Source organism: Sus scrofa, chromosome 2 (genome assembly GCF_000003025.6).
Source record: "Sus scrofa isolate TJ Tabasco breed Duroc chromosome 2, Sscrofa11.1, whole genome shotgun sequence".
In the NCBI taxonomy this organism is placed as follows: domain Eukaryota; kingdom Metazoa; phylum Chordata; class Mammalia; order Artiodactyla; family Suidae; genus Sus; species Sus scrofa.
In genome coordinates this window covers 130,856,797-130,876,308 of record NC_010444.4, presented here as the reverse complement: position 1 = coordinate 130,876,308, position 19,512 = coordinate 130,856,797, and the positions used below count along the sequence as shown (strand labels likewise).

The 19,512-nt window shown below is 40.2% G+C and overlaps 1 long non-coding RNA gene across 1 annotated transcript in view; it reads left to right on the top strand.

The window, feature by feature from the left end:
* LOC106509551 overlaps window positions 218-19,512 on the top strand; it is a 133,843-nt gene continuing 114,548 nt past the window's right edge. The window contains exon 1 of the long non-coding RNA XR_002341885.1: window positions 218-250. This is a non-coding gene — a long non-coding RNA (uncharacterized LOC106509551). The remainder of the gene's footprint in view (window positions 251-19,512) is intronic.

Here is a 19,512-nt window from a genome sequence, read left to right as displayed (position 1 = left end):
GTTTTAATCTTCCAGTTAAGCCTCTTTATACAAACAGAGCTGCCAAGAGAACAAATGCAATTCACTTGCAAGTTGTTTGTCTAGTTAACAGTAAGTACGCAAATCAGTTTCCTGTTCACACAAAGGATTTTCTTGTTTTTGAAATCTTTGACCAAGGGGACATTGGCTTGGATATTTATAGGGAATTCACAATGTTAATTATCTATAGTGCTCTGTGCACCAGGATGTGAGAGGACTTAACAAGCAGCTGGTAAGTACCAAACAAGTATACTGCCAGCGCAGAGCTTCTGAAAAGGACCTTTGTGTGTGTGCTGCTGAGACATCACAAAGGGTTTGCATGGAAGCAGAGGTTCAGTGCAGTGAAAGATATCAGGAAGTTGAGGGACAGCAGAGAGGAAAGGAAAAGGGAAGCTCTACTGTCAAGATAAAATGAAGACAAGGGTTTGCAAATGCTCCATTCCCCGCAGGTTTTGTGTTCAAGGTCTTCCTGGACTCTTTTCTTTTTTTTTTTCTGCTGTGTGTCTCTTCCTTTTTCTTTAGGAAATAGGAAAACATTCACATTAATAAGTTCTTCCAAAGAGATTCTCAAGTCTTAAGGTCCATGGTAGGTTTGGATTATCTTTGAAAACAAATTGTTTGCAGAATTTGCAGTGGAGGAGTTCCCATCCTAGCTCAGTAGTTAACGAACTTGACCAGCATCCATGAGGACGCGGGTTTGATCTCTGGCCTTGCTCAGTGGGTTAAGGATCCGGTGTTGCCATGGGCTGTGGTGTAGGTTGTAGATGTGGCTCGGATCTGGCGTTGCTGTGGCTGTGGCGTCAGGCCAGCATCTGCAGCTTGGATTCGACCCCTAGCCTGGGAACCTCTGTATGCCATGGGTATGACCCTAAAAAGACAAAGAATTTACAGTAGATGCCGGGCAGTTGAGGCCCTGCCTGCTATGGTAGGTGGTACTTTGGGTGCATTGCTGATGTACCCCTCACACAATAGAGAGATACTTGACTGCAGTGATGGAACCCTTCACCCCAATGTATCAGTTGATGTGCTGTGTCCTTTTTGACAGGCTGTTTAAATCTCTTCTCTTCACTCAGTTACCCAAAGATTTTTTGCTTCAGCCTGAATAAGTTAGACATAAGTTGCACATTGCTTTGGGGAAGGGAAGACATTAAGAGAACTGAACAACGAAAGTCGAGCATTCTTGGTTCTTCGGTTCAAAACTGCTGGTTTAGACGGAAGATGGAGAAATTCACAAGCACCATTGAAGAGGCAGTTACTCTTGGAGTCAGGTTTGGGAGGGTGTGGACATGAGGAAACCCCTTTGGATCAGGGCTCAGAAGTTCTCAGGGACATGACTCTTTGCTCCCAGGCCATTCTGATATGACAGCTGAGAAGTATTAGTGAAAGCTGGTGGCACAATAAAAATATAGCCAGGCAGGAGGGGCCAGAGACAGCTTCCTCAGTTTTATGTGCACTCGAAGTTGTGGCCAAGGCACTCAGAGGTTCCCCCAAGTTACCAGTGGAGGCTGAGGGGAGCCCCTACGTTGGGCTCCATAGTTCTGTGACATAAATGAGGGGCTCGAGGCCACATGTTAGCTGATGGACACCAGGATGCTCTCTGGGAGCCAGGTCAAAGTTTGCAGCCCCTCCAGACACCATGGAAATAAGATCAAAGGAGTCACAGCTGGAGCAGGAAGCAGCATGGGCCTGACACATAAATAGGCACCTGCTAGCCCCCTGCCACAGGTGTCCTCTGCCTACATCCCCTCAGAGCTTATTAGCATCAACCCCAGGAGAAGGATAATGAAGAAACAGCCCTGAAGAGATGGAGTTTTTTTCCTATTAATGTTTTTATTTGAGATCATTTATAGATTTACAGGCCGTTGTTAAGAAATGCTGCAGAGATCCTGTATAGCCTTTACTCAGTTTCCCCAAAGGCAACAGTTTGCCACACTACTGTAAAATATCACAGCCAGGGTAGTGATGCTGATTCAGTCAAGGTAGGGAACATTTCTGGCCTGAGCATCTTCATGTTGCCCTATTACAAGCCCAGGCATGTTCCTCCCCAACCCTTAACATCTGGCAACCACTCATGTGTTCTCCATTTCTGGCTTTTCTTTTGTAATGATTTTTATTTTTTCCATCATAGCTGGTTTACAGTGTTCTGTCCATTTTCTACTGTACAGCAAGGTGACCCAGTCACATATACATGTATACATTCTTTTTTCTCACATTATCATGCTCCATCATCAGTGACGAGACATAGTTCCCAGGGCTACACAGCAGACCATCTCTCTCTATGTTTTTTGAGAAAGTCTTTATTTCTCTTTCATCTTTGAAGAATTATGTCACTGATATAAAAATTCTAGGTGGATGGCCTTTTTCTTTGAACACTTTAAATATTTAACTTTCTTCTTCCATGGTTTCTGACAAGTCCAATAAAATTCTTATCTTTATTCTTGGATAGATAAGTGTTCCCACCCCACCCCCAGCTTCATTAAAATTTTTATCTGTATCTGCTCCTCAAAGTTTGAATATAATATGTGTAAGTGTGTGTGTGTGTGTGTGTGTGTGTGTGTGTGTTGCCTTTAATCTGCTTGGCATCTTCTGAGATTCCTGTAACTAAGATTTGGTATCTCTCATGCTTGTATTATTTTGAGGAGAGTTGATGTCTTTATTATGCTGAGTCTTCTCAACTTAATGACTAATCTGTGAACACAATATACCTCTCCATTAATTTAATCTTTAATTTCTTTTATTAGCATTTTTTTTTTTTTGGCTTGTTTTAGGGCTGAACCCACAGCATATCGAGGTTCCCAAGCTAGGAGCTGAATCAGAGCTATAGCTGCTGGCCTACGCCATAGCCAGAGCAATGTGGGATCCAAGGCATGTCTGCGACCTACACCACAGCTCACAGCAATGCCGGATCCTTAACCCTCTGAGTGAGGCCAGGGATTGAACCTGCAACCTCATAGTTCCTAGTCGGATTCGTTTCCGCTTCGCCACGATGGGAACTCCCTTTTATTAGCATTTTACAATTTTCTGTACACAAGTCCTGTACATGTTTGTTAGATGTACATTAGAAAAAATTTGGTTAATCATTATTTAAGATATTTCTGTGAAAGTATTTTTTAAATGAGGTAAACATTTAAGTCAGCAGACTTTGAGTTACAGAGATTACCTTCTAATATGGAAAGGCCTCATCCAAGCAGTTAACGGCCTTAATAGAAAAAGACTGTCTTCCCTTGAAGAGAGGAGAATTCTGTAACACACAGTCTTCGGACTCAAACTACAGTGTTGACTCTTCTCGGGATCTCCAGTCTTACCCTGCAGAATTTGGACTTGTCAGTCCCTACATTCATGTGAGCCAGTTCTTTCAAATCTCTCTCTCCATGTCTGCACACACATCTTTCTATCCATCCATCCATCCGCCCACCCACCCACACCCTAGTGGTTCTGTTTCTCTGGAGAACGCCATCTAATAAACTTCTCTTCTGCATTCTGGAAGAGACTGCATAAAATTTCTGTTAATACTTCTTTTAATCGTTTACTAGAATTCACAGCTGAAACCACTGGGCCCGGATATTTCTTTTTTTGCGTTTTAAAATTATTAATTCAGTTTCCTTAATTTTTATAGCACTAATCAAATTATTTTGCATTAACTGAGTTGTAGTGGTTTAAGCTTTTAAAGGAATTGGTTCATTTAATTCATATTATTGAATTTCGGTGTGCAGAGTCATTAGCAATATTTTCTTATTATTTGATGTAGCCACTGTTTTGTTCCTGATATAACATGCTGTGTCTGTCTTTTTTCTTTGTCAGTCCTGGGGAAACTGTCCATTATATTGATCTATTCAAAATACCATCTCTTTGTTTTATTGATTTTCTTTTTTGTGTTCTTGTTTTCAGCTTCAGTGATTTCTGCTTTTGCCTTCATGATTTTATTTCTTCTGCTTGCTTTGGATTTACTTTGGGTTTTTTTTTTTTTTTTTCCTAGATTCTTCATATGAAAGTTTAATTTTTTATTTTAGACTTTTCCTCTTTTCAAATATATGTGTCTGATGTTATAAATTTCTCTCTCAGCATTGCTTTAGCGATACCCCACAAATTTTGTTATTTTTATTTTCATTTTCATTTAACATATTTTAAAATTTCTATTAGGACTTCTTTATCCCATGAATTAATTAGAAGTGCATTGCTTAGTTTCAAATTTGGAGATTTTTCTGATATCATTTTGTTGTTGATTTCTAGCTTAATTTCCTAGTGATCAGGGAACACTCTGTATGATTTAAGTTCTTTTAAAGTTGTCGAGATTTGTTTTAAGTTTCAGGCTATGGTCTATCTTAGTATATATTTTATTGGCACTTGAATATTCATTCTTACCTTGTTGGATGGAATGTTCTGTAAGTGTTGGTTAGATGCTATTGGTTAGTGGTGGTGTTGAGATCCTGTGCAACTTTGCTGATTTTCTTTCTAGTGGTTCCGTCACTTGTGGAAAGAGAAGTTTCGAAATCTTGAACAAAAATTGTGGATTTGTCTATTTTCCTTTCAAGTCTATGTTTTGCTTCACATGGTGTGCAGCCCTGTTGCATATGCCAGTATACATAGCATTACCTTTTTTTTTTGTGGATTGACTATTTTATCACAATATAATATTCCTCTCCAACTCGTATAATTTACTTTTCTCTGAAGTCTGCTTTATCTGATATTAATATAGCCACAACTGCTTTCCTTTGCTCAGTTTTTGCATAATATATCTTTTGAAATTTTTGTTTTCAATCTGCCTTTATTATTATATTTGAAATTATTTTCTCAGAGACAGCATATAGTTCAGCCATGTTCTAAATCCACTCTACCATTCCCTGTGTTTTAATGGTACATTTAGTCCATTTATATTTATATGGAACTGTTGCCATATTATGGTTTAACACTGTTATTTTTAAATTTTCTGTTCTTTCTTTTTTGTTTATTTACTTGTTTCTCTGTTTTCTTTTTTCTGCTTTCCTTTAGGTTATTTGGATTTAAAAAGTCTACTTTGATTTATCTGCATCTCTTTGTATAGCTTTTTTAGTGTTACTCTAGATATATATTATGTTATATATACATTACTTACCAAAGTCTGTTGTTGGAGATGGGAAAGCACTGCACATTCTCAAATGGATTTTAAATGACAGTTCTCTTAATCATGTGTGCATTGCTTTCAAGGTGAAAGGTATGAAAGTGCCATTTCATTACCCAACCCACTATGATTCTTAAAATTCTTTCAAAAAAATGTAACAGAATCAAATATTTCATAAAGTGCTGTCAAACTGGGAAGAAAATTAAGTTGCTTATTTTACACAGTTGCCATAATACTCTATTTAGTCCAAGTCTACTTAGATCATCAGAAAGAACGAAGAAGCATCTATGAGCATCTAATATATATAAGGCATATACTCTACCATGTTATCTCACTTTAGGGCAAATTCTAATCAATTTCACTCTGGAGAAAATTCCACCAAACTTATTTATCACAAACATCACTGTCACTAGTGCTGGCTGGCAAAACACAGAACATTTAACTTTCTCTTTTCCTTTATTTGGGGAAATTAAAGGGGTAGTTCCCTTTAACTGAGAAGTTCAAATGGGCAGTTCCCTGTTAGTGTTTAACCATTATAGTTAATTGTACCTCCTCAAGATACAGCTGGAATACCCATAATTTAATTAATTAGGAAGCTAGCTCTAGTAGTACCAAAAATAAATCAATAACTTGTTTCTCTAAATTCCACTTAGTGACTAAACTTTTTAAAAATTTCATCTAAGGATTTATTCGTCCTATGGAGAGTTCATTAAATCAATAGAACGTTTAGTGCTCTTATGGATTCACCACAGTTTTCTTTTTTCTTTTTCTTTTTTTTTTTTTTTTGTCTTTTTGCCATTTCTCAGGCCACTCCCTCGGCATATGGAGGTTCCCAGGCTAGGGGTCTAATCGGAGCCGTAGCCACCAGCCTATGCCAGAGCCACAGCAACGCGGGATCCGAGCCGCGTCTGCGACCTACACCACAGCTCACGGCAACGCCGAATCCACTGAGCAAGGGCAGGGACCGAACCCGCAACCTCATGGTTCCTAGTTGGATTCGTTAACCACTGCGCCACGATGGGAACTCCTCACCACAGTTTTCTTGAGGGAAAAAATATCGCAAATATTCCAAGCCAGTAAAGGTTAACACTGGTACTAAAAGAACAGATTTTCTTGGGATTTATCACCCAGGAGAGATGACCCATGTCTTTGGTCTGTAATGCAAGTATATTTTATTTTCCAATTTTAATTACTTAAGAAATATCAGTGTAGACAACAACTCTCTTTTAAAATCTAATTCTGTTTTCTCAATATGCATTGAATTCTTCAGTCCTTACTTGAAAAAGTGTGGAAGGGAATATATTTCCTCAAATTACACTTTTCAGTTCAATATATGATTAGGTCTCAGGGATCCATCAGTATGGTCTGATGTTTGGAACAACTCCCACCATTACCAATAGCTCTTCCACAGCTTGAGCTCCTGATTCACAAACACCCTGACATCTTAGGAGATTAAATGCTGTGACTCAAAATTGTGAAGCAACCACCAAGATGGAAAAAAAATTTTTTTTTTCTTTCTTTAGCGTCTCAATTTGTTAAAGTTCTTAGCAAGATGCAATCTCAAGAACAGCCTTTTGGAATGAGTCTAAGTTTCTGTGGTAAAACAGTAAGATGGAGTAACTCCCAGAGGATAATTAGATTAATTTAAATTCCCGGCATCTTTGATAGCCTGAAGGTGAAATGGAGACAAAGGAAGACCCAACCCTTCTCCATTCTCTAGACTTTGCTCCAGGCATCTGAATCTGCTGTCTGCTGCAGACTGTACATGACCTGACTCTCTGAAAGTCATTTACCCCTACAAAGTAGCCTTCATCTGCACAAGAAAGTCCATGGAAGGTTAAACAAAAAAATCCCTCTAACCAATTTCAAATGTATTTATGAAAGGAATGGTGATGTAGAAAACATCTCCCTCTCCTAATTTCTTTTTACTAGCTATTTCTTGAACTCACTATTTAATAAACCGAAAAGTTAAGAGTAAACATCTCTAAGGCAATGATAAACTCTCTATTATTCCATATATAAATGTGGGCTAAATTTAGATCCTTGACATGATTGATACAGCATATAATAAGTACAAGCTCATAGTAAATACTCAGTAAATATTTGTTGAGTAAATGATGGAGCATGTATCTAGCTATTAATCTATTTTAAAAGAGCAACTTTTACCAAAAATGGCTGTGTGGTGAGGAGATTGGTACTTTGATTTATAGTGGTACCTCTCTGTATGTCTTTGGAATGATAGAAGATGCTACGGCCAGAGAAAGAATCTTTGTTTCTGTGCAAGAACTTTCTTAAAAGTTATGGGAAACTGGATTTCCAGACTTAAGATTTTAATTCATCTTTGGAGAAGCCTTCTTCCCTTATATTAGAAAAATCATAGAAATGACATTTCATTGCAGGAATGTGAAGCAAAGGCCTCCTTGTTGTTCTTGATGATGAAGTTGCCATATATGAGTGTAGAAATACAGGCTGCTACCTAACATTCTGTAAAGCAGTATGTCTTGAGAACATTTCCTTCTAAGCATAGATATTTACAGGAAAGTCATAATCCCACAAAGGGTGTTTTTAAAGCTTCAACAACCCAGGTTTGGGGACTTAAGTGTTGGAGTCCATGGAGACCACACCCTGTGGGTGCGGTAGAGTTTTCTACAAAAGAGGAATATTGTCATCATTAATCACCCTGGGAATCATAAATGAGCAGCTTTGGACTAGGGTAGGGAAAGACCTCCTTTCTCTGGGGGAAGAAATAGCGTGTCCACAGTGAAATGCCCAGGGTAGTGGCTGAGCTGGTGTCTGCCACATGGGAATCTCCTGAGAACAAAGCAAGAACTTGAAATCTTAAGTTTAGATCTGTGAGTTCCTTGAACCAGCTGTGTGATTTTTTGCACCATATCTTCATTCCTCCTAAGCATGCAATATGGTTTTGTTAAATACCACAGTGTGGTCTGGCTGTGCTTCAGGAAGTTAAGGGAAGTGCTTCTGTCTAAGGGTGAGCCCACCAGGGAACCAGAATGGAGGTGTGTGGGGGGGCAGGTAGGCGGTCACAGCATGGCTGGATGACAGCCATTCTCTGAAGCTTCAGCGGTTCAGGGTAAGAATGGCAGACTGAGGTGTTGAGTCACCAGCAAGATGGGATTTCCAGAAGTTTCTGGGGGAGCATAACTCAATGGAAAGTCGAATCTAGCAAGAATTTCCAGATGGAGGTGTGGAGTCTTTGTGATTTGCATTTTTAGGGCTAGACCAGCTGCATATGGAAGTTCCCAGGCTAGGGGTCGAATCATAGCTGCAGCTGCTGGCCTACGCCACCTACTACAGCAACTCGGGATCCGGGTCTCTGTGACCGACACCACAGGTCTCGGGAACTCCCGATCCCCAATCCACTGAGCGAGGCCAGGGATCAAACCTGCATCCTCATGGATACTAGTCAGGTTTTTAACCCGCTAAGCTACAGCGGGAACTTCCTTAATGGGACATTTTAATAGTGGGGCTTATGTGAATCTGAATCTGAAAGCTCAAGTCTGCCCTGATTTCTTTATTTTCTATAAATTATCTGAATATTGACTCTGAGCCCTTAGCCCACCAGGGAGGCCGGACATTCGACCCCAGTCATTTTGAGTCTTCCCTTTCCCTGGCCTCATGCTGGAATCCTTGGTTCTAAGACACTTCTTTATTTGGTGAGGTTGAGTCCCTTATCTTCCCAGTCACCATAGTTCCCTCAAGTCTGTTGCTTGTTTATGTTGAAAGACACACATGGGTGTGGACCTCTTGGCAGGGTCTGAAGTCCGGGTCCTCAGATGCAGGCTGCCAGGTGTTCCATGTGGCTGCTCCCTCTGAGATCCTGCTACATCCCTAAAGCAAGGCCAGGGAGCAGCCACAGGTTTTCAGGGCTGATAGGACACAGGTGCCTCTCATGATCGCCCCGCCCTGGTAGCAGAAACCCCTCCCTGTCTCCTCATTGTCCCCTCACAGGCACTTTTCCAACCCTTCTTTCCTCAGTGGCCCTAAGCTTTGGAAATGACAGCCTTGAGAGAAAGTCTCTCGTGGTCAGATTCTCCTTGTGCTCTGTTCCTTTTCTGCAAAACTCTTGGATCCTCAGCAAGGGAGCCTAGAGCAAGCTATATTTTTCATAGTGGAATAGAGTGAGATAAATACAGGGAGAAAAATGTATTAATAATCTGAAAAAGTGTTCTATTACTGGATGATAAAAGACCTATGAGCTCCTTTTTTAGCTATAGCCTGTGAAATCTGGGGGCCTCTGGGCAGGGTATATTCCTTATGATGCGAAGTTGAGAACGAATCTGTGTAAAGGTATTTGTACGTTGATCATAAGGTGTCGTCAGGTTGGAATAAGAATATCACACTCAAGCCTCGTTCTGAAACTTAGGGGCTTTATGACTTCAAACAATTCATTCAGTTTTCTCTAGACAAGAGGTCAGCATTATTTTCTGTGAAGACCCAGATATCTGGGCTTGCTGGCTAGAGGTCTCCGCCACAACTACTCAGCTCTGCCTTTGTGGCAAGAGAACAGCCAGAGACAATACCAAAACAGATGAGCATGGCTGTGTTCTGGTGAAACTTACTTTACAGACGGTGAAATTTGAGTTTCATATAATTTTTGCATCTTTTTTTTTTTTTTTTTTTTTTTTTGGTTCAACAGTTTAAAAGATATAAAAACCACCCCAAGCTCAGCAGCCATGCAAAAACAGATGGCCAGCTGGATCTGGCTTGTACCTATAGTTTGCTGACCCCTGGTCTGGACTCTAAGAGTCTAGCTCTGAAGTTTAGAGCTCAGTTTTCCCATCTGTAAATGGGAAACACATAACTCACAGGGTGGTCAAACAGAGGTATAAGTTTTTACTTTGCTTTTTTTTTTTTTTTTTTTTTTTGGCTGCCCTGCTGCATGTGGAGTTCCCAAGCAAGGAATCAGGAATCAAATCTGAGTTGTAGCTGTGACCTAAGCCACAGCTGCTGCAGTGCCGGATCCTTAACCCACTCTGCCAGGCCGGGGACCTAACCTGCATCCCAGCAGTCCCAAAATGCCTCTGATCCCACTGTGTCACAGCAGGAACTCCACTTTCTGCTTTGCATTATAAACTTAAGGCATTATTGCTAAATTCGATAAATGTGCTGAGGAAACCCAAGGCCTACATTTTCGTCTAAATAGAAGAAAAAAGTGACTAGAAATAGACCCAGCGGTCTTTACAGATTTCATAATTAATTGCCTTTCTTTGCTTCTCCATCTGTGTGAAATAGAGTCGATGCCACTGACCTCAAAGGGAAGTTTTGTCGATAAGTAGGTAGAATCTATGGGTGGGATTTCTTTAGAAAATGCCAGTTCTGGTAGTCATCATTTACCTCCTTTCTTTAGCTTTAGTGGTGTGCAGAAAATGACTTTTATCTCTCAGAATTCCCTTCTCCAAAGCATATACATTAAAAAAGATTTAGACCCTGTCCTGAACTCATGAGGAAGATGCAGTGAACTCTTGGTCCCTGTCTCTAGGTCTCTGTTGTGTTGTTTCCGTCCTGCGTATGGGACTGTGCACTACCACTGACTATAAAATGAAAAAGAAAATCTACTTTAAAATGTTTTAATTAACTAATTGATGTATTTATTTTAAATTTATGTTAGATTATAAGTAAAAAACCTGAAGAAATTGGAATTTATGATGACAGCCTACCCAATCAGACCTTGGTGTGCACCTGGTGAGTAATTCAGTCAGGGATTCCAAACCATTGATCTGCTGGGCTGGGCAGTTAAGAAAAAGGCCTTTTAAAGCAGCCTAGGCAATAAGACAATAGGAAATAGTGGAGCCCAGGGCAAACTGTAGAGTGCAGTTTCACTCTTCTCAAAAGCATTTACTTTAAAATAGAACACAGTGGAGTTCCCCCTGTGGCGCAATGGTTAATGAATCTGACTGGGAACCATGAGGTTGCGGGTTCTATCCCTGGCCTTGCTCAGTGGGTTAAGGATGCAGCATTGCTGTGAGCTGTGGTGTAGGTGTAGGCCAGTGGCAACAGCTCCGATTCGACCCCTAGCCTGAGAACCTCCATCCACCACTGGAACGGCCCTAGAAAAGGCAAAAAGACCAAAAAAAAAAAAAAAAAAAAAGAACACAGTGAGCTAACAGTTTTGGCCAAACCAAATAGGTTGATCTGTTGCATCTGGACAGCTTTTTGACACCTCTTGTGGGATACGCTTGAGACAGAAGGTACTGGTGGAAAATTGTTTTTCCTATAAATGGAAATGAGGGTTGACCTGAGAAAGAAGTGTAGACAATGAATGTCTTTGTTGTCTAACGGTGCAGAGGTGGTGAGGGTTGTGAAATTTATACCGGCCTGGGGGCCACGGCCCTGGTTTTGACATTTCCTAGTTAAAAACTTGGGATTAATTACCTAACTGAAAACCTACCTCATGAACATTAAATAAAATAATCTATTTGAAAATGTTTAACTATAAATTGCTGTGTCAATATTATACTCTTATATACCCAACTATGGGCTAGTAAGTGCAGGTCCCTGGCAAGATAGTAGGGCAACCACTGCAGCTGTTAATGGTTTCTTTCACCATCACCATACCAACTTCTTTCAAACAGGAACTAGGAAATAAGGTACATACACCTTTTTATTATAGGGCCAAGGATTATATTATCAGCTTTTTTAACTGGAATGTGCGGTTATTCTTGTTTGGACCCCCATAAGACTAAAAGCTGGTGCCTAGGCTAGCTCTTTCTCTCCCTTCAGCTGTCATCCATTGCCTGTGATGACATCATTCTTTGAAAAAGGTGACCTCAGATACTAAACTCTTATTTAAGCTTGTGTGTGACCTAAAAAAATATTTATTAGACAATACATCATGTGATTTTTGCATCCAAGGACAAAGGATTGGGTATTATTGAGCGCCAATAATAATTATTATTGTTAAATAAAAACAAACATAAACCTTTGAAATGGAAATAGACCATTAAATGTCATCTTGCCACAGGTTCACATGATTGGGAAAGAAATGCTTATCTAATCCAGAGGCTCAGTTTCTCTGGGAACCTGGGAAGAAGAGCTGTTCTTAGTTTTGTTTTACCATAAATGTCCTAATTTCATTAAGTATGGGAAATCTTGTGGCCCGCCCCATCTTTTGCTGTGAACTTTGTCCCAGTGTACTAGTACTTTTATTTTAAAAAGGTTATTTCCTACTTGAACTTGATTTTCCTCTATAAGCAAAAGAGTTCTCATGTGCATGGGAAATCTTAAGATTTTGTTGTACCAGCAGGGGAAACTTAAAATAATAATTGATTCTTTATAATTTACTTTTTTCTTTTTTGTCTAAGGTTTTCAAATTATGAGAGTTGGACTTTTGAAGCTCAGGCTTTTGATTTCCCAGGTCCTTTAAATTTGTTTGTTTTCTCGTGTCTTTTGGAATAGTTTCCTCTGCATTTCCTATACTTGATAATTGCCAAATAAATATTCTTTTGACTTAGGCCTGCAACATTCATCAGCACTTCTCTATTTATTGCATTAAAGCAAAAAATTCTTTACTTCAGTGTAATGTAGAAATAAATGATTGGGCTTGGGGATAAGCAGAGAGTGTAAAAGAAAACTAAAGCTTGACTGAATTCATTCTTTCCCAGGAATGCGTTTTAGCAGAAAGTATTATAATTCTTTGCTTTTGCTGAGCTTCATTGATTCCTAGGGCAACCCCTTTACATTTCTGGGTCAGTCTCTCCAATAACTTGCTTTCCTGCTAGTCTTTAACAAGTCTGTTACTATGATTTCAGCGTGCCGTGTACATAATAATGAAACTAAATTGTTAAATCCAACACTTATTTAAATTGATTAGACACACCACACATTCATCTTAACTTTTTCTCTGAGAAAAGTTAATGACTGGTGACCAAGGAGAATTAAAACTATGCATATATTTTTGTAAATGTTTTTAGAATATTAGAGAATGGCTTTAGTTATTTGTTAAATATTTTAATTTTTTGGATTTGCAATTGTTTTGAACCGGATACATTGCCTGATGATTTGCTCGATTTTCTTTCAGAAATAGGGTCATCAGCATGCTAACTGCCTTGTGGTATTTATTCCAGATATTTTAAAGATCAGTAGACTATCTCAGAAATCCAGCTTGCTCCTAAGAAAGCGAGACTTTGACTTACAGTGTAGCTACAATCTGATTTTTAGTTTGTCAGAACCAAGTATTTGGTGCAATCTAAACTTCCTACCCAATTCACTGGAGGATGGGAGAAAATGGCAATGAACTTTGAGGGGCACACAGTGGCATAAATGTTCAGCAGGAAATGGGAATTTTTTTTACTTAGAGATGCCTCAGAGACCAGTAACACCTCTTCTCACCTCCTCCCCATAAAACCTGGATATTTAAAGAATTCTCATTACTCAGGTGTTACTAACAGAGATTAGTCTGTTCACCTTTGGATCAAATCTCCCTGCTTCTGATTTGGGGATAACCTTGGCCTGAGTTAGGATCAGGTTCTTGTGAAGATGGTTTGCGGGGTAACAAGACCCTTGATAATTTCATCTTCAGTAGCTGGTCCTTAGCTATGTAGAGGTGACAGGCTCCATTAATTACTAACAGCAGCTCAAGCCCTGCCGGTAATTCTATCTCCACTACTTTCACGTTGTGAGGTAGCCAAGGCATTACCCAGGGAATATTGAGCTAGAAGTGAACACTCTTCTATTTGGGAGGTGGTGGGATTTTCTTTTTGTCTCCCTCTCTACTTTTCATCTTTCTCAGCCTCCATATCCCACGGGATTAAGACCATCTTTGGGAAAATAGAAAAATGGAGACTTGATTCTCATAACACATCAAAATTGCAGAGATGAAAGTTTGTCTTGGAGATAGTCCACTCTTAACAAACTCAAAGCTTTAAAGCTTTCTCAAGTAATACACACTAAAAACATGGCAGCCTTTACCCTTACCATGGTGTCAGGTTCAATGGGCAGGACTTAAAACTGGAACAGGAAGCCCTCATTGGTACCAGAGAGACTGACAAGACCATGGGGTCATTGGGTTTGAGGGGGTGAGAAGGGATTTCTGAGGTGAGCTTTGTAGGGGCTGATGTAGACGGCATGGAACTATGGTAAAGTGTTATGAGTCATTTTCTGGGGTGGGTGCATATGCATGATCATGGAGTTGTAAGTTGGTTCCATTTCTGATGAGGGACTGTACCTGTACACGCTTGCAGACATTTCAGGGGAAACTGAGGCTCTATACAAATATGGGAAGATTCTGGTTTTGTATGAGAATAGAACCTGCAGGTAGAACCTGTGGTTTGGTTTTGTAGTCAACCCTTAAGGTCAATAGTGAAAAGCTATCATGAGTCCAAAATTCAATATTTCCTTTAAAAAAAAAAAAGTTAGTTAGAAACTTTGTTTTTTAAATGGTTAGTGTCCATATTCAGATTATGCACTTTTTATGTCCTGTTGAAGACTCGTCACCCTGCTTTGCAAGGAGCATTTCTCTCTCTGGGAATAGACTTTTAACCTGTAAACAAAAGCATGATAGCTCTGCTTGAAGCCAGCCCTAAACCAGTGTATCTTAAAATGGAGTTCCTGAAATACATTCACCAGGAATACCACATGTGTTTGTTATAAATGCATATTCCTGGGCCATACACTTGAGTCCAGGAATATACGTATTCTTTTTTTTTTTTTTTTTTGCTTTTCAGGGCTGCACCCATGGCACATGGAGGTTCCCAGGCTGGGGGTTGAATCGGAATTATAGCTGCCAGCCTACGGCACAGACACAGTCACAGCCATGCGGGATCTAAGCTGTGTCTGCGACCTACACCACAGCTCATGACAGTGCTGGATCCTTAACCCACTGTTTGAGGCCAGGGATCAAACCCACAACCTCATGGATCCTAGTTGGGTTTGTTAACCGCTAAGCCACGAAGGGGACTCCCAGGAATATACTTCGGCGTAATAAATTGGAGGACTCTACTAAAGCAGTGCTAATTAGGTTTCCCCTCAAGTTGCTTTTCCATTTCCCATCTCTCATTACAATCACCCTTGTGTTTAAGGAGACTCTTAACTGTGTTTGTGAATTCCTGAATGATAAAAGTTGTGATTTTCTTGTCTGCTATGATACTACTGTTAACATCTATTATCGTGCCTGGTAGATTGAGGAATTTTGATGCCTATTTGTTGAACTGGTTGAATTAAATTGAGAAGTAGTCATACAGTCGGACTGATGAGAGAGCTACAGTTGTTTACCAGGAGAGTAAGGATTAAAGTTAGTGCCTAGATGCTCTCTTTGGAGGAGAAATAATTGAATCATTTGAAGGGGGATGCATGGGATAGAAATATGATGTAATGTTCTATTCCATTAATTACAAGGTAGCTTTCCTCTGGCCATCCTTAGTTTTTCCTTATATATTTTGTGCTGTCCACAGCTGCTTGGTACAGTCTTAACAGGGTATTTTGCTTTGGTTCTAGTCTTGCTCAAAAGGGAAAAATCAGTGTTAAGTGTTTTCCCAAGGAGACGCTGTCCCCAGACACTTTTCCCAAAGGACTGAAGCTCTGATTCACCCATTCTTGGTTTCTTTTGATTTGCTTCAGTTTCATTTCATTTCTAGCCTTACTTAATGTTAGTAAAATGCACGCCATAGAGAAATACATTCTTGAGGACACAAAAGGACAGAACTCATGGCTATTTCCTCTGCTGGCAGTGAGTCTGCTCTTCACTGCCCTGGCATTTCCTGGTTTGAAACGTGCCCTTCATGACAGCTTTCTGTCCACACTTGAGCTGCACCCCGAAACGGGATCTGTGCCACCCGTCCCCTGCTACTATAGCCCCTTTTGGGAAAATGAAGAAGATGATATTAAGAGGATGATATTAAGTTCTTTGACAATCTGTCTCGTTTTGTGTTTTTCCCTCTCCCTCTGTTATGAGGAATGTCTAAAATCACAGTATTCTACAGCTGTATGGATTATGTGACAAGTGTCCAAAGGGGCAACATTTATTGTTTGCCTCTGAAGACTTTTGTTTATTTTATTTCCTTCCAGTATGAACCCATGAACTTGAACTTGCCCATGAAGAGACTACCTGGGCTCTCGACTTTACTTGATGACACTTTATGAAACTTTGATTGTTTTCTTACTGGGAATCTTTACATATCCTTATCATAGACCACAGGAGTGACAGTATCATTAATGAAAATTGGGGCTTCTTGTAAACCTTCTGGAGAGTCTTTGACCTCCAGGAAAGAATGGGGGTCAGGCTCAGCTTCCAGCTGCTGAATCTTCCTTTCCTTTCCTCTAAAATTTCTTCTAGCAGAGTGATCTTCTCAGCCTGAAGGGAAACCTGGGTGGACAACTCCATAATCAGGCTGAATTTTCGGTCACCGTCTTCCACGCGCGGGAGACCACCATAAGGCTCTTCTAGCAAGCTGTCTTCTAAAGCAAACAAGAAAAGGAAAGTCTGAGCCGTTTTAATTGCATTTCCCAGAACTCAAGGAGAGGGAAGATGAAAAAGCTTCATTTCTCACGTTCTCAAAAGAGAACACAGATGTTGCATCATCTGTTCAGAGATGCTGAGAATGGAATCTGGATCCGGTGTGGGGAAAGACTCTGGGTGCTCGTGAAAAAAATCTTAGAAGCCTCTGGAGAGGGAGGAGAATCGGTCTTTGCCAACTCCTTTTTATACACATTTAACTTTCAATGAACCATGGGAATGAGCTGTCCTTGAAAACCCAATCTACACACAATAGCCACCCTAGATTTCATGTTCTCCTTTTCCTTAAGAATCTTTTACGGGAGCTATCATCAAGTAGAAATATGCTTCACTGTGAGTTTTAATTTGGGGAAAAAAAAGGCTACTATAGCCCCTTTTGGGAAAATGATAAGGAAAAAAGACTAATTTCCTAGCCCAGGTCAGCTTGAGAGTTCCCAGGGGTGTGATTTGAGGTGATCAGGAAAATTCTATTAGCATGGTATAGAGATTAATTGCTTTAAGGTCAAAGATTTTTCAGGATGTCTTAATAAAATCACAGATACCTCCTGGACATAAAAGCTTTTCATTAGCAGTTTCTATTAGCTAACTCCTCAGATAAGGATAAAGGCCTGAGCAAGGAAGGAGAGAGAGGCTTCATCAAAGAGATAAAAGATGAGTGGGTGGCAGCAGGAAATCCTTGAAAGCAAATATCACTTGACCATCGAAAAATTTAGCTGCTGAAAGGAAACCTCATTCTACTGGACTTTAGCAGTAGCATCCTCCTCACCACTCTCATCCTGAAGTCTCTACCATTAAAATAATTTCTGATGCTGGGGATTCAAAGTCTCGAATGTCATCCTAGGATTAATTGATCCACTAGCACATGAATGAACCTGACACATGGTGTCGACAGCTGATTGCTATAATTGAAGGTCCAGCCTTTCTTTACTCAATCCCCAGTGAAAACGAACCCCACAGCTGCACCTAAAAGAAACATAACAGTCCAAGATACAAAAGCCTGCTACCGTTGTGTACCTACACACCTGCTAAAGATGGGGCAGCTTTGCTGTGATCGTCCATGCAGGCAGGGAAGCACCCTGCCTTCTCAGCTAATAAAATTAATTTGCAGAGTTCCTATTAGGGCTCAGTGGGTTAAGAACCTGACATGGCGTCCTGGTGGATGTGGGCTGGATCCCTGGCCTTGCTCAGATCTGGTGTTGCTGGAAGGTGTGGGTGTAGGTCAAAGATGTGGCTCAGACCTGGCATTGTTGTGGCTCTAGTGTGGCCTGCAGCTCCAATTCTACCCCTAGTCCGAGAACTTCCAAATGCCAGAGGTACATCAGTAAAAAGAAAAGAAAACAAAACAAAACCAAAAAAAAAACCCAACAAAAACTAATTTGCTATCATTATTTTCTCAAGAGATTATGAGGTGAAAGCTTGAGCACTGCATGGTGCAGTGGGCATGATGCTTTGGGTTCACAAAGTGATGAGAGGAGGGATCAAGCTGTTCTCTGCTTTTATAAATTCTTTTTTTTTTTTAAATAATTTTATTTTTTCCCTTATAGCTGGTTTACAGTCTTAGAGATTCTTACTAGCAGTGTAGTATGATTTAAGAATCCACGGAGAAGTTTTTTTGTCTTGAACATTTGAAATTCTCACAGTAATACTTAGGGAGAAAGAGAATTCCCATTATGGTGCAGTGGAAATGAACCTGACTAGTATCCATGAGGATGCAGGTTCAATCCCTGGCTTTGCTCAGTGCATAGGGATCTGGCATTGCCATGAGCTGTGGTATAGGTCACAGATGCGGCTCGGATCCTGTGTTGCTGTGGTGTAGGCCATTAGGTGTAGCTCCAATTCAACCCCTAGTTTAGGAAGTTCCATGTGCTGCAGGTATGGCCCTAAAAAGCAAAAAAACAAAAACAAAAACAAAACAAACAAACAAAAAAACCCCAAAAACCCAACCAAAAGACTTAAGTAGATGGTAGTGTGAGTACCTTTCTTTAAAAGCATTGGAAAGCACTCAAATCCCACTGGGCATTTAATTTGTTCCCTCTTCAATCAGCGCAGCAGAGGGAGTCCATAGGATGGGGTGCCTTCCTCATTTACTGGGATGCAGGGCCTCATCTTGCCTTTTATCTGACCAGAGCTGTGATGCCCAGTACAGTAACTACTTGCCACATGTCGCCATTAAGCAACTGAGTGTAAAAAAATTCCAACAAAAATTAAGAATTTTTTTTAAAAAATTGGGAGTTCCTGTTGTGGCTCGGCAGATTGCAAATCTGACTAGTATCCATGAGGATGCAAATTTGATCCCTGGCCTTGTTGAGTGGGTTAAGGATCTAGCGTTGCTGTGGCTGTGGTGTAGGCTGGTAGCTATAGCTCTGATTTGACCCCTAGCCTAGGAAATTCCATCTGCAGCATGAGGGGCCCTAAAAAAAAATAAATAAATAAACTGTGCCTAGTCTGAGTTGAGATGTGCTATAAGTATAAAATACATGCTTGATTTAGAAGACAGTTTGAAAGTAATGTGAGATGTCATTACAGTTTAAAAATTGATTAGTCATCAAAATGACATATTTGAGATATATTGTGCTGAAATATATATATTTTTTATTATTTTTGTTTATTTATTTATTTATTTACTTTTGTCTTTTTGCCATTTCTTGGGCTGCTCCCGCAGCATATGGAGATTCCCAGGCTAGGGGTCTAATTGGAGCTGTAGCTGCTGGCCTACACCACAGCCACAGCGACGCCCGATCCGAGCCGTGTCTGCGACCTACACCGCAGCTCACAGCAATGCCAGATCCTTAAGCCACTGAGTGAGGCCAGGAATTGAACCTGCAATCTCATGGCTCCTAGTTGAATTTGTTTCCGCTGCGCCACCACGGGAACTCCTGAAATATATTTTAAAATCCATTTGTACTCATTTGTTTTTACTTTCTAA